Source organism: Podarcis muralis, chromosome 11 (genome assembly GCF_964188315.1).
Source record: "Podarcis muralis chromosome 11, rPodMur119.hap1.1, whole genome shotgun sequence".
Classification (NCBI taxonomy): Eukaryota; Metazoa; Chordata; class Lepidosauria; order Squamata; family Lacertidae; genus Podarcis; species Podarcis muralis.
In genome coordinates this window covers 65,107,842-65,120,759 of record NC_135665.1, presented here as the reverse complement: position 1 = coordinate 65,120,759, position 12,918 = coordinate 65,107,842, and the positions used below count along the sequence as shown (strand labels likewise).

Below are 12,918 nucleotides of genomic sequence, written 5' to 3'. Positions count from 1 at the left end.
TGCTTTCTTGACTCTCTAAACCGTCGGCTGGTTTGCCTCCCCAGACAAGAGAACATTTGCAATTTGCACAATGGAAATAGATGTGGGCAGGGCAGGGTCTCATAGCCTACACTGCAGGGTGGCAGCTGGTTTGGGGGGCCAATCTGGGCAGCCTGGTATTGGGCACAGGGAACACGTAACGCAGGGCAGGAAGTCCTGTTAAGGCTGAGAGATGTCTGTTTTTTTGTGATATATCACCAGCTAAGCATCGCGATATACCAATATATCACTGTTATAAGAATTTAAGGTCCCAAATGTATAGATTAAATGTTCATAAATGTACAAGGCAAAAACATGCAGTGAGGGGGGAAAGTATTTGATCTCCCTTACAGCAGGTGCTTCTAATCTCAGCTGGTTACATAGAGTGAAGATACCAGGTAGCCGGACATCTGGCTGGTTGATGGGGGATCAAATACTTATTTCACTCCTTATAATGCACATCAATCTCTGACTTTTGTCTTTTGGGGTTTTTCCTGTTGTTATTCTGTCTCTCGCGGGTACAATAAACCTACCATTAAAATTATGGACTGGTCATTTCTTCGTCAGGGGGCAAACAGGCAAGTTTAGCAGGGGATCAAATACTTTCCCTCCTCACTGTACGTAGGTATGTAAACCACATGTCTGAAATAGTACAAGAGAACAATCCTGAAGCCATTTTGACTCTCCCAAATGGACCTCAAATGTTTCTCTTCAAGGAGGAAGGAAGTGGGGAAAGCTTTCCTTTTTTATATTTTTTTTATTGTCTTTTGCTTACCCGTCTTTTGGGAATCTTTGTGTATGAATAGTGTCAGCCTGTGTCCTGGATTCAGGAACTGAGTATTTACCATTGTTGTAAACAAAAATTGCCCTTTTCCCTTATGGGGTATCCAAGAGCCCATATAGAGTCCTTATGTAGGTTCCCTATTGGTAGGAGAAAATAACAGAGGCCAACCAGAGAATATTGAGAAGCAAAGCGGCTAGTAAGCTTGATCTTTATTGATCTGTTGCAACAGGGTGCTCCCCTCACACACAGGAAAGGAGGAGGACCCAGAAAAATGGTACGCAAGGCACTCGAACTCAGGACGCAAGGGAGAAACGTGCTAAGAGGAAGGCACGCTTGGCAAATCCACACCGTGATCAGCTCCCGCCTGGAACCCAATGTCCCCACAGTGGAAGGACGTGGGGATCCAGAATTGGCCTCCACAGTCACTTACAGACTCACTGTTAAGACTGTGTTTATGGAAGACAAGCTATGAGGAGGAGGAGGAGGAGGAGGAGGAGGAGGAGGAGGAGGAAGAAGAAGAAGAAGAAGAAGAAGAAGAAGAAGAAGAAGAAGAAGAAGAAGAAGAAGAAGAAGAAGAAGAATTTATTATTCGTACCCTGCCCATCTGGCTGGGTTTTCCCAGCCACTCTGGGCGGCTTCCAAAAAAGATTAAAAATACATTAAAATGTCACACATTAAAAACATCCCTGATGTGGCTTGTCTTCTAAATGTCAGGTAGTTGTTTATCTCTCTGACATCCAATGGGAAGGCGTTCCACAGGGTGGGAGCCACCACTGAGAAGACCCTCTGCCTGGTTCCCTGTAACCTTGCTTCTCACAGTGAGGGAACCACCAGAAGGCCCTCGGCGCTGGACCTCAGCGTCCAGGTAGAACGATGAGTTATCGCCAAGGAAGAACACCATCCAACCCTAAGTCCTGCATCTCCAGCATGCACCATGAGCAGAAGCCAAGGAGACTCCATCAATCCTAACCCTACCAGCGTGTGTCCTTAACATGCTCTCAAGAATACGCAGCTGTGATCAAATCGAGGCAACCTTTTGATTGTGCACTGATGACGATTTGCGCTCATTACATTATTGTGGAGGCCAGACAGGACCTCACTGCCAATACTGTTCATGCCTGCAAATGTTATTGGGTGGGCAAGCACTTCATTTCCATATGGTACAAGTCCTGAGGCATCCCAGTGAAATCCTGCAACGGTTCAGGCTGAAAATGTCCACGGGGATTTGTTCCACTTTTTTCATTCCTAGCATAAGAGACGACAAGGATGGGGTAGCACTGTGGAAGCATTGCAGAACAACTAATAAACCAGAATAATATATAGATGCAAACCAGAATAATATATAGGTACAAATCCATCACTAATGCAGTATTATTGCATCAGAAAATACTTACAAATAATATTTAAAAACCCTACCAGTCCAAAGGAGCCCTGCACATTTCATCTTTTTTTACTTTTAAAAAAATCATGTTTCATTTTTCATTGAATTGCAGAATTGCAGGGCCTTTGACTGACATCCCATGCCCTTTTAAACATGTTGTGAAAGGGGGGTCATTGGGTTTTGTCCTTAATTTTTATTATGGATTTTGTTTTTTTTTATATTGTAATTTTATGTTGTGAACCGATCTTAAGATCTATGGGCATAGGGCAGTATGCAAATATTAATTTTATTATTAATAATAATAATACAACAATAACAATAATAAGAATGGAACCCAAGCGTCATCTAGTCCAATGCCATGCAATGCAGGAACCATATATATTCTTTCATTTTCGCATATACAACCTGAACAATATGTAAACAGTACAAGAAAAAAAAGCAAAGTAGATTAAAGCACACGTTGCAAGTTCACTCTGGGGACAGAAGTTGAGATGTGGAACCTAAAAACTCTGCAAGGAGTACAGCTATGGATGTCATTAATCCTAGCTTATGTTGTTTTTACAGATCCAGTGCAGGACTTTCATCTTAAAAGACTGCCAACCAAGCAATATGAGAGAATGCTGGCGAGGGGCAGGCAAGAAGAAAGAAAGAAAGAAAGAAAGAAAGAAAGAAAGAAAGAAAGAAAGAAAGAAAGAAGAGTCCTGGAGAGGAGACTCTGGAAAGCTTTAAGAGTTCCAGATTTTTGCATAATGCGCTGGCAGACCCCTGATGCGCTCTTGCTCATTTACATCACAATTAAAGGCACCCCAAACATTGACAAAGCTGCTGTGTCCTCTTCACGCTTTGGAAGAACAAAATACTTCTCGTGCCATGAAAAATCGAGGCACTGATCCTGCTGGAAGTAATCAGCAAGGAAGATGGATGCTAGACAGGGAGAGTTGCTCTCGTGCTCAAATCCTGCTTGTGGATTTCCCATTGCGGCACCTGATGGGTCACTGGGAGAACAGGAGGCTGGATTGGATGGGCTGATGCTCTAGTGTGCTCCTTTGGACAAGACAGCTTCACAATCCATGGTGTGGCTTGCTTTTATAATAATTTATTATTTCTACCCCACCTATCTGGCTGGGTTTCCCCAGCCACTCTGGGCGGCTCCCAACAGAATATAAAAAACACAGTAAAACATCAAACATTAAAAACTTCCCTAAACAGGGCTGCCTTCAGATGTCTTCTAAATGTCAGGTAGTTGTTGTTCTCTTTGACATCTGATGGGAGGGCATTCCACAGGGCAGGGGCCACCACTGAGAAGGCCCTCTGCCTGGTTCCCTGTAACCTCACTTCTCGCAGAGAGGGAACCGCCAGAAGGCCCTCGGTGCTGGATCTCTGTGTCCGGGCTGAACGATGGGGGTGGAGACACTTTTTCAGGTCTACTTGGTCAAGGCCGTTTGGGGCTTTCAAGATCAGCACCAACACTTGGGTGTTTTTTTATTAAATAATTTTAATTAATTTTCCAATAAAAAACATCCAATTAACATATCAAATCATAATCCAATTAAAATAAAAACTAAAATAAAAAAGACCAAATTATCATCCAAATTATAATTATTAATTTTACGGGACTTCCCATAGTCTGGACCTTGAAGCATAGCTCCAAATCTCAATCCTGCCTCTCCTCGTTGTTTCCATATTTCCACATCTCAATTTTAACACTTTTAAGTTCTCCGTCCCTGGCTCTCCGATTCTCAATCATGTCAGACATCATATACCCTTTCATCCATCGAGTAAAGCTTTATTTGTATATATGTATCTGAATTGTGCTCAGAAACGTACTGCGAGCCAATGTAGGTCTTTCAAGACTGGTGTTATGCATTCAACGATGGTTTAGCATTGACCATGGTTATCTTCAAGGCTACTTCTCAGCTTCTCATGTTCCCTTTCTTTAAGATGTGAAACAAATTAGAATGACACTACAGTGGAACCTCAGCTCCTGAACGCTTTGGGAGTTGAACGTTCCAGCTCCTGAACGAATGAAAACCGGAAGTACCGTATTTTTTTGCTCTATAGGACACACCTTGTTTTAGAGGGGGAGAACAAGGGAAAAAAATCTCCGCCCTCTGCTCAGTGCCCCTTCAGCGAAGCGGCAGGAGAAACGGAGCCCCTTCCATTTCTCCTCCCGCTTTGCTGAAGGGGCGCTGCGCAGCTCTCCCTCTCTGCTGAAGCCAGGAGAGTCTTGCTCTCCCGGCTTCAGCAAAAGGGCTCCTTTCGCTGACCTGAAGCCTTCGGAAAGCAGCGCAAGTTTCCGCTGCGCTCCAAAGGCTTCAGGGATAGCCGCCTGAAGCCTTTGAAGGGCAGCAGGAACTCGCGCTCCACTCCAAAGGCTTCGGGTTCCTTTCGCTGAAGCCTGGAGAGTCTTGCTCTCCCAGCTTCAGCAAAGGGAACCCGAAGCTTTCGGGTTCCACTGTATAGAAATTTGTGCAGGATGTTTGTGCTGGCTGAGACTTGAAGACGTGGCACCAGGTTGACAAACGTTGAGAAAGAGAAAAGCCCACCTCCACTCAGCCTTTCTTTGCCACCCACCCACAAAACCCTTGTTCCTATTTTACTTGGACCCCCTTTTTTTGGTGTGGTGGTGGTGGTGGGGGGGTTATCAGTGGATCAGAGCACAGCTGCCATGCCTTGCCGGGGCTCAAAGACTGGAATGGTTGCGGTATTATTATTTTTTATTTTTTTAATGGGCCAGATCATATGCTTTATTAAGCAAGATCTAAATCATTCCTGCCCTGCCAGGGCCCTTTGGTATGCGCCAGCCATTAAACACACAATTAGCTTGCATTTACAAATCTGTAAAAACTGCTCTGGCCGCCCATTCCTCAGCCACTGCTTTGAGAGGGGTGGGGGCAGAGAATTATTTCTCCCTCCAGCTGAGCCCATCCTGCACTGTTGTCTCATTAGCAGAGCCTGCTTCAACCGGCTAGATCCATTTCTTCCCCAAAATTTAAGTCCCAGGAAAAGTGGGGGCATTTACCGCTCTGCCGCTGTTTAAATTTGCTACCACTCAAGACCCTAATGAGCAGGGTGAGGTATAAAACTGCTCTACTCTCAACCTCTGAATTGGCACATAAAGGCTTTAGATTTCTCAGTTTGGACATTCCACATAGATCAGAATCTCAGAATAGATCAGAACCCCGCCTGTAATGCAGGAATGAATATGCAGGGGTAGAACCTGCCACCTTGGCATTTACAACACCATGCTCTAGCCAGCTGAGCTATCCATGAAGCCCACCAGCTTACAGCCATCTTCAAATATCTCAAGGGCTGTCCTATGGGAGGTGGAGCAAGCCTGTTTTCACCTGTTCCGGAGGGTAGGACTCGAACCCATGGCTTCTGCTGCTTCAGAGGGGAGGAGGACATGAACCAATGGATTCAAATGACAAGAAAGGGGATTCCGACTCAGGGACAGCTGTTCAAACTGACATCAACCCCTTAGGATGTATAGGGATGAGAACTAGAGTATGCGCATTTTGGTTTTGACACATAGTCAGTTCCAACACCAACCAAACGGTGGTTTGTACGAACCACAATTTAGCATCGTCATCATGGTTTGAGCTTCCAGGCAAGGAGAAGGAGGAGGTAAAGGTAAAAAGGTAAAGGACCCCTGGATGGTTAAGTCCAGTCAAAGGCAACTATGGGGTTGTGGCGCTCATCTCGCTTTCAGGCCAAGGGAGCCAGCGTTTGTCCACAGGCAGCTTTCCAGGTCATGTGGCCAGCAGGACTAAACCACTTCTGGCGCAACGGAACACTGTGATGGAAGCCAGAGCACATGGAAACCCCATTTACCTTCCCGCCGCAGCGGTACCTATTTATCTACTTGCACTGGTGTGCTTTCGAACTGCTAGGTTGGCAGGGGCTGGGACAGAGCAACGGGAGCTCACAACGTTGCGGGGATTCGAACCACCAACCTTCCTATCAGCAAGCCCAAGAGGCTCAGTGGTTTAGAGCACAGCACCACCCGTGTCCCCTAGAAGGAAGAGGGGACCCCTCACAAGTGCCACCTCCTTCCCAGGGTTAACAGGGTCCGCCTCCTACCATCAGCCTGGCAACTTTCCTTTCCTAGCCCTCTGGAACAGGGGTAGCCAACCCAGTGCTCACCAGAGGCTGTTGTGCTGCATCCTCCTTGGCCATTGATCATCCTGGCAAGGACTAAGAAGATGGGACACCACCAACCTCGATGGCTTTGAAAGAGGATTAGACAAATTCATGGCTACTAGTGATGCCTAGTAAAATACTAGACAGCATCTTAAAAAGTAGGGACATCACCTTGCCAACAAAAGCCCGTATAGTTAAAGCTAAGTGAGAGCTGGACCATGAAGAAGGCTGATAGCCGAAGAATGGATGCTTTTGAATTATGGTGCTGGAGGAGACTCTTGAGAGTCCCATGGACTGCAAGAAGATCAAACTGATCCATTCTGAAGGAAATCAGCCCTGAGTGCTCACTGGAAGGACAGATCCTGAAGCGGAGGCTCCAAGACTTTGGCCACCTCATGAGAAGAGAAGACTCCCTGGAAAAGACCCTGATGTTGGGAAAGATGGAGGGCACAAGGAGAAGGGGACGACAGAGGACGAGATGGTGGGAAAGTGTTCTCGAAGCTACCAGCATGAGTTTGACCAAACTGCCGGAAGCAGTGGAAGACAGGAGGGCCTGGCGTGCTCTGGTCCAGGGGGTCACAAAGAGTCGGACACGACTAAACAACTCAACAACAACAACAACAGTGATGAGGGCTCTGCTCTGCCTCCACATTAGGAGGCAGCAATGCATCTGGAAGGGCTCCTGTGTTCGAATCCTGCTTGCTCAAATCCCATGGGCATCTCGTTGACCACTCTGAGGACAGGATGCCATTGATGGCCCATTGGCCTGATTCAGAATGTTCCTCTTCTGTTCTTAAGTCAATGAGAAGTTTTGCTTCTCAGAGAACATGCAAGGGCAGCTCATTCTGCTGAGCCAGGCAGGGAGGAGAAAGCAGCCACACTTAACTATTGGCATGTGGGCAGAGAGAGCCATCATAAACTCTTTTTGTTCCCTCCGCTCCTGTCTGTTTTGCTCTGGGCCACTAATCCAATTGAGCCGGGCTCCGAGCTCGTAAGAAAAGCTACGAGACATTTGTCAGATCTCTCGACTAGACCCGTGGCTAATTTTACAACGTTAATTTATCTTAGCATATTATATCGCTTTAATTTCGTCCCTCTGGATCCCATTACCACCGCTGTACATTGTAGCCGCCGTGTAACGGTAATTGCCATTATTAGCAGCGTTCCGTGGGCTGGAGCAGCTCCGCAAATAAAGGGAGCAAGGAAAAACGGGGAGTCACCAGGTCGGCGGGGGCTCCGTGTGAGGAAAAAGGAGGAGGAAAGCAAATAACTCCGGAGCTGAGATGGGGGGAATTGTAAGGTCACCATAGCGCGGGATTAAAAAGGAGGTAACCGGGGTAGTAAAGCCTCAGAAGAGGAAAGGGAAAATCATCAGGGAGAGAGGAACATAGGAAGCTGCATAGTAGAGAATCATAACATCACACATTTCTAGAGCCAGAAGCAGCATTCGAATTCCACCAGGCGCATTTTGCACCTATCTGCCGGCTACTTGAGGATGCCCGGGTGCCAGAACAGTGCATGACATCTCCGCCATCTGGAGCTGCAGGTGGATCTTTGGGTCTTGCCTGTTTTCACACATATTAACACATCCTGTAGAATTATATCAGTTGCCGTATTTTTCGCTCCATAGGGCACACCGGACCATAAGGCGCACCTAGTTTTTAGGGGGGGGGAATAAAGGGGGAAAATTATATCCCCCCCCCCCAAGGTCCAGGAGCTTGCAGGGCTAGGGACGGGGAAGCCTGAGCTTCCCCCGACCCCAGCCCCCAGAACAGGCAGCTATCCGCAAGCCTTCCGAGCGCAGTGGGAACTCCCGCCAGGCTCAGAAGGCTTGTGGATGGCTGCCTGAAGCCTGGAGAGCGAGAGGGGTCGGTGCGCACTCTTGCTCTCCAGGCTTCAGCGAAAGCCTGCATTCGCTCCATAGGATGCACACACATTTCCCCTTCATTTTTGGAGGGGGGAAAGTGCGTCCTATAGAGCAAAAGATACGGTATATTTCATCTGCACAATCAGGACGAATTTCAGGAACCAAATAGTCGTATTGAAAAACACTATTTTTTAGCCGCCTGGCCCCAAAAGATAGATAAATTAAACTTTATTCGCATTAGCCAACGGCCATAGCAACATAAAACAAGCAATATATGCAAATAAAATATATACAAATTTAAAAGACAGCAATGGGTAAAAAGGGCAATCAAATGGCCAAGATTATCGTTCGGATAGTGGCCCTTAATCTCATTGCACCCTCGATAAACCTAGCAACCTTTGCTGTTGTCTGGTCGTTTTGCTGGCCCCAAAATGGCAACTAGGCCTTCCGTTTTGGCAACCACAACCCTAGTTTAAGGAGCAAATTGGCACCTAGCTTATATATCTGAGTTTCGAACACTGGCCAGAAGGGACCTCAAGAGTCATCTAGTCCAACCCCCCGCAATGCAGGAATCTCAGCTAAAGTATCTATTTGATGGCAAGCTAGATAAGAGAACCCAGTCCGTCGCATGAGCTCAATGGAGTCCCAAGGAGACCAACCCTGAAAGATATACCTGTTCCTTACAATGAGCCTTGGGGTGCCCAGTCTGACCCCCCCCCCCCACATCACAAGTCCCCATGCTACCTGCCCAAACGGGGGCCAGAAGCAGAAAGAGCAGCTCATGTGTTTGACACCTTTTGCAGGTAGCTCAAAAGCAATTGTAGGCATGCCTTTTGACCATTAGTAGGCAAACTAAGGCCCGGGGGCCGGATCCGGCCCAATCATCTTCTCAATCCAGCCCGCCGACGGTCCAGGAATCAGCATCTTTTTACGTGAGTAGAATGTGTGCTTTTATTTAAAATGCATCTCTGGTATATATATAGTCCGGCCCCCCACAAGGTCTCAGGGACAGTGGAGTTTGCTGACCCCTGCTTTTGATGGACATTCGCTGGACTAGACGCTGTTGTTTGGCCAGAGATTTGGGGGCGAAGAGACAGAAGAGCAGCCACGCATGTCTCTGCATCCTGGTCTTAAACAAACACAAAAGCTTTTCTCTCTGAATCCTACAAGCAGACAAGTCCAGCCTGAAATGTCAAGCTTGCTGACATAAGAAGCCTCTGCCATTCACACCGCTGGTGCTGCTCAAACGAGGCAGCAATGAGATCAAAAGCACAATAGAGAATCGGAGTCAGAAGGGACCCCAAGAGTCATCTAGTCTATCCCCCTGCAATGCAGGAATCCCAGCTAAAGCATCCCTGACAGATGGCCATCCAACCTCTATTTTAAGAGCCCTCCTACTAAAAAAACCAGCAGCGAGTAGTTCCTCCACCTTCAGGGGCTGATGTGGGGGTAAGACCGAAAGTGAGAGGGGGCCTTCTCTGTGGGGACCCCCAAGCTGAGAATCTCCCTCCCCACAGAGGTGTGTTTGGCACCTTCATTGCACAGTTTCCAGAGGATGCTGAAGACAGATTAGTTCGTCCCAGGCTTTGACACTTGAGGTGCGTGTTTTAAGGACATGGCTCATTTTTTTATGGTTGTAAGTTGTTTTAAACTGTTTTTAATGTTTGCGTATTTTATTGATTTCATGAGCTCTATATATACACAGTTTGATTGTTTAAAAAACCTTAAAAGTGGCTGTGTTTCATTGTTTCTTTATATGTTGTAACTTGCCCTGGGACGTTAGAATGAAGGGCAGATAATTAAGGAACAAGAACAATTTAACAACAGCAACAACACCTTGGCAGGTGTATTACGCAAGAGGGGGAAATCAGGATCGAATGTGTGGGGTGACCTTCATTAATACAAAAAATGAACAAAATAAAAATGGGAAAAGCAGAGATTGGGAATTTAGAGGGTACCTTCAGAAACAATGCAAAGTTAAGACTGGGGAGATTAGATGACCTACTTGTGTTCAGATGTACATTTTTGCAAACATCCCATCCTACAGCCTGAGGACCATCTATGACTTGCTGGATAGATCCATCTTTTCAAGCCAGTAGGGATGCCCTTCCTGTAACCCCAAGCTGGGTCTGGGCTGAGGACCACAACTGCTCTCTTCCGTCCCTCTCTCAGTATTTCCCAGTTATTGACTATATAATCTCAGGGGTGATGCACTTGGATTTAATAAAATCTCTCCAGGGATTCTAAAGGGACTTACAGGACAACGATGCCCTTTTGGGTGAAAAAGGAAATGTCAATCATTTGCCTGAAAAAGAGGGAGAACCACTCAAAACTAAATCAATCATGAGCGAAAACCTATTACAGATTAGAGCATCTCAGAAACAAAAACAAAATTCAAATCCATCGGTTTGAATCCCACAACAATGAAATTTCCATTTCCCCCCTTTGGTGGCAAAGAAGCAGTTCCTTGCCTTGCATTATGCAGGCTTCAGATAGATTCTCAAACAGCATCCAAGCATAAGCAAGAAGCAATCAGATAAAATTCAGATGAACCTTCCTAGAATCACTTCAAAGTCCCCATGGCATCCTCGGCTCACTCATTACTTTCGCATCCCAGGCCCTCCAAAGCAATGACATCAGACCCAGCTTAGATCACCCCCAGGCCTGGCGTAACGACATCAGCGCCATCCCGATGACACAGCTACTGCCTGTATCATTCATGACATCACCCTGGAACACGAGATGCAGGAAGGAGCTCTCAGAGGAGCAAAGGAGAGATCAAAAGACACAAACACTCCTCTGAAGTCACTGCAACAAAGGACAGCACGAGTCACTCGCTTCCGATGCTAAGTCTGAAACGTGGGCTTCTGGGAGCTGGTCAGGTTGCAAAAACTATGCGAAATGTGCAGCCCTCCATGAGCAGAATAGTAAAAAATAAATAAAAATCCACTGAGTAATTAGAAGTCTTTGCAACTATACTGGATATTATTACCCCATTCTCTTTTCTTAAGGAGTCCAGGATGGCAAAACAGGCCCGGATTTAGGTTTGATGAGGCCCTAAGCTACTGAAGGTAATGGGGCCCTTTATATGTCCAGCTGTCTTTTGTCAACAGCAAATTGTCGCTGTTTTTTTGTGTTGAATATATGCTATATGGTAATTTATGGACCTAATAGATATCTATATCTAAAGCCATTTGCACATAAGAAAATATGTATTTTATCAAAGTAATTGTTGAACTGAAATACAACTAAGAAGAAGTATCCAGGTTTTGTTCCTTTAATTTTTTTGGGGGCCCCCCAAGAGAGTGGTACCCTAAGCTATAGCTTGTTTAACTTATACGTAAATCCAGCACTGATGGAGAACAACAATAACAACATCACAAAAATGATTCCAGTACAGATGCGGATTGGGAAAGATCTGCACTTTGAAGGATCATTGGAAGAGGAAGGTCTTGAGCAGAAAAGCAGCAGAGACAGCCACTGTCTAATATTCAGGGGAGGGTATTCCAAAGGGCAGGGGCCACAACACTAAAAGCCCGATTCCTACATTGTGGGGAATGGACCTGCTGATAAGATTGCCCTGCAGGAAGAGCTCAACGGTGATCCGTCAGGTACAGAAGGGGTGAAATGGTCTTCCAGGTATCCTGATCCTAAGCCATTTAGGGCTGTGGTTCCCAATTTTGGGGCAGTTACTGCCAAATTAGTTCCATAAGCTCATCCCCACTGCCCTTTCCTTACCCGGCTCTACCAAAAGCATTGTTCAGAACAGAGGTTTTCACGACCCACTAAGGATGATAATAACGCAATAAAATTCAAGGCGCTAACAATTAATTGCATGTTTATTCAAAATCCAAATAAAACTGTTGAGTTTAATTAATGGAACAAAGCTGATGTCCTTGATCCAGGGATACCAGCTTTCCAGAATCTGATTGTCATTTACACCTCTAGCACCCTCTGGCTGTTTAAAGCCCCCCTAGATCATCCCACCCCAGAGGGAGGTGCTGACCACTTGTTTAGGTTTTATCCATCAAAAGGAGAACCTTCAACTTAGCCGGGTAGCTTACTGGCAGCCACTGCAACTCTACTAAACATGGGAGAACATTCTGGCACCAGGCCTGGTGGCAGACCCACTCTGCTGAATTACAAAGATGTTTGCAAATGTGGCACGAAGGCTGGCAACATGAACCCAGCCATGTGGGAATCCATTGCAGACAACTCACAGTACCTGGAAAACAGGTAGTTGAGTCGTGCATCCACAGCAGTGCCCAGAGGAGGAATGCCCTCTGGGAGAAGCAAAGAGAGAAGAAACACGCTGGTGCATCTGCAGCAACACAACTGGAGGCCTTCACCCGTCCCAGCTGCAACAAAACACATCTGTCTCTCTCACACTGGTCTCTACAGCAGGCGCTGCAACCGTCCAACAGTTTGATCTCACCATTGTCTACCAAGACGGGCAGATGCCAGCCGGCCAACTATCGTGCTCCATTGAGCAGCTTCCAAACCAACTTGAAGGGCAGCCCCACAAAGAGCACATTGCAGGAATCCAGCCAAGAGCTTACCGGCATATGGAAAACAGCAGTCAGGCTATTTTGGACAAGAGACAGATGTAGCAGCTTTACCAGCGAGAGCTGGAAAAAGGAACTCCTTGCCACTAAGGGTCACTTGTAGCTGTAGTGGCGCAAAGATGGAGCCAGGAGCACCCCGGACTGATTTTTCCAGGGGAGT

General features: G+C 46.5%; 1 protein-coding gene across 1 annotated transcript in view; it reads right to left on the bottom strand.

The window, feature by feature from the left end:
- CNTFR (ciliary neurotrophic factor receptor) overlaps positions 1-12,918 on the bottom strand; it is a 412,330-nt gene that overhangs the window by 304,430 nt on the left and 94,982 nt on the right. The gene's annotated exons all lie outside the window — the stretch shown is intronic.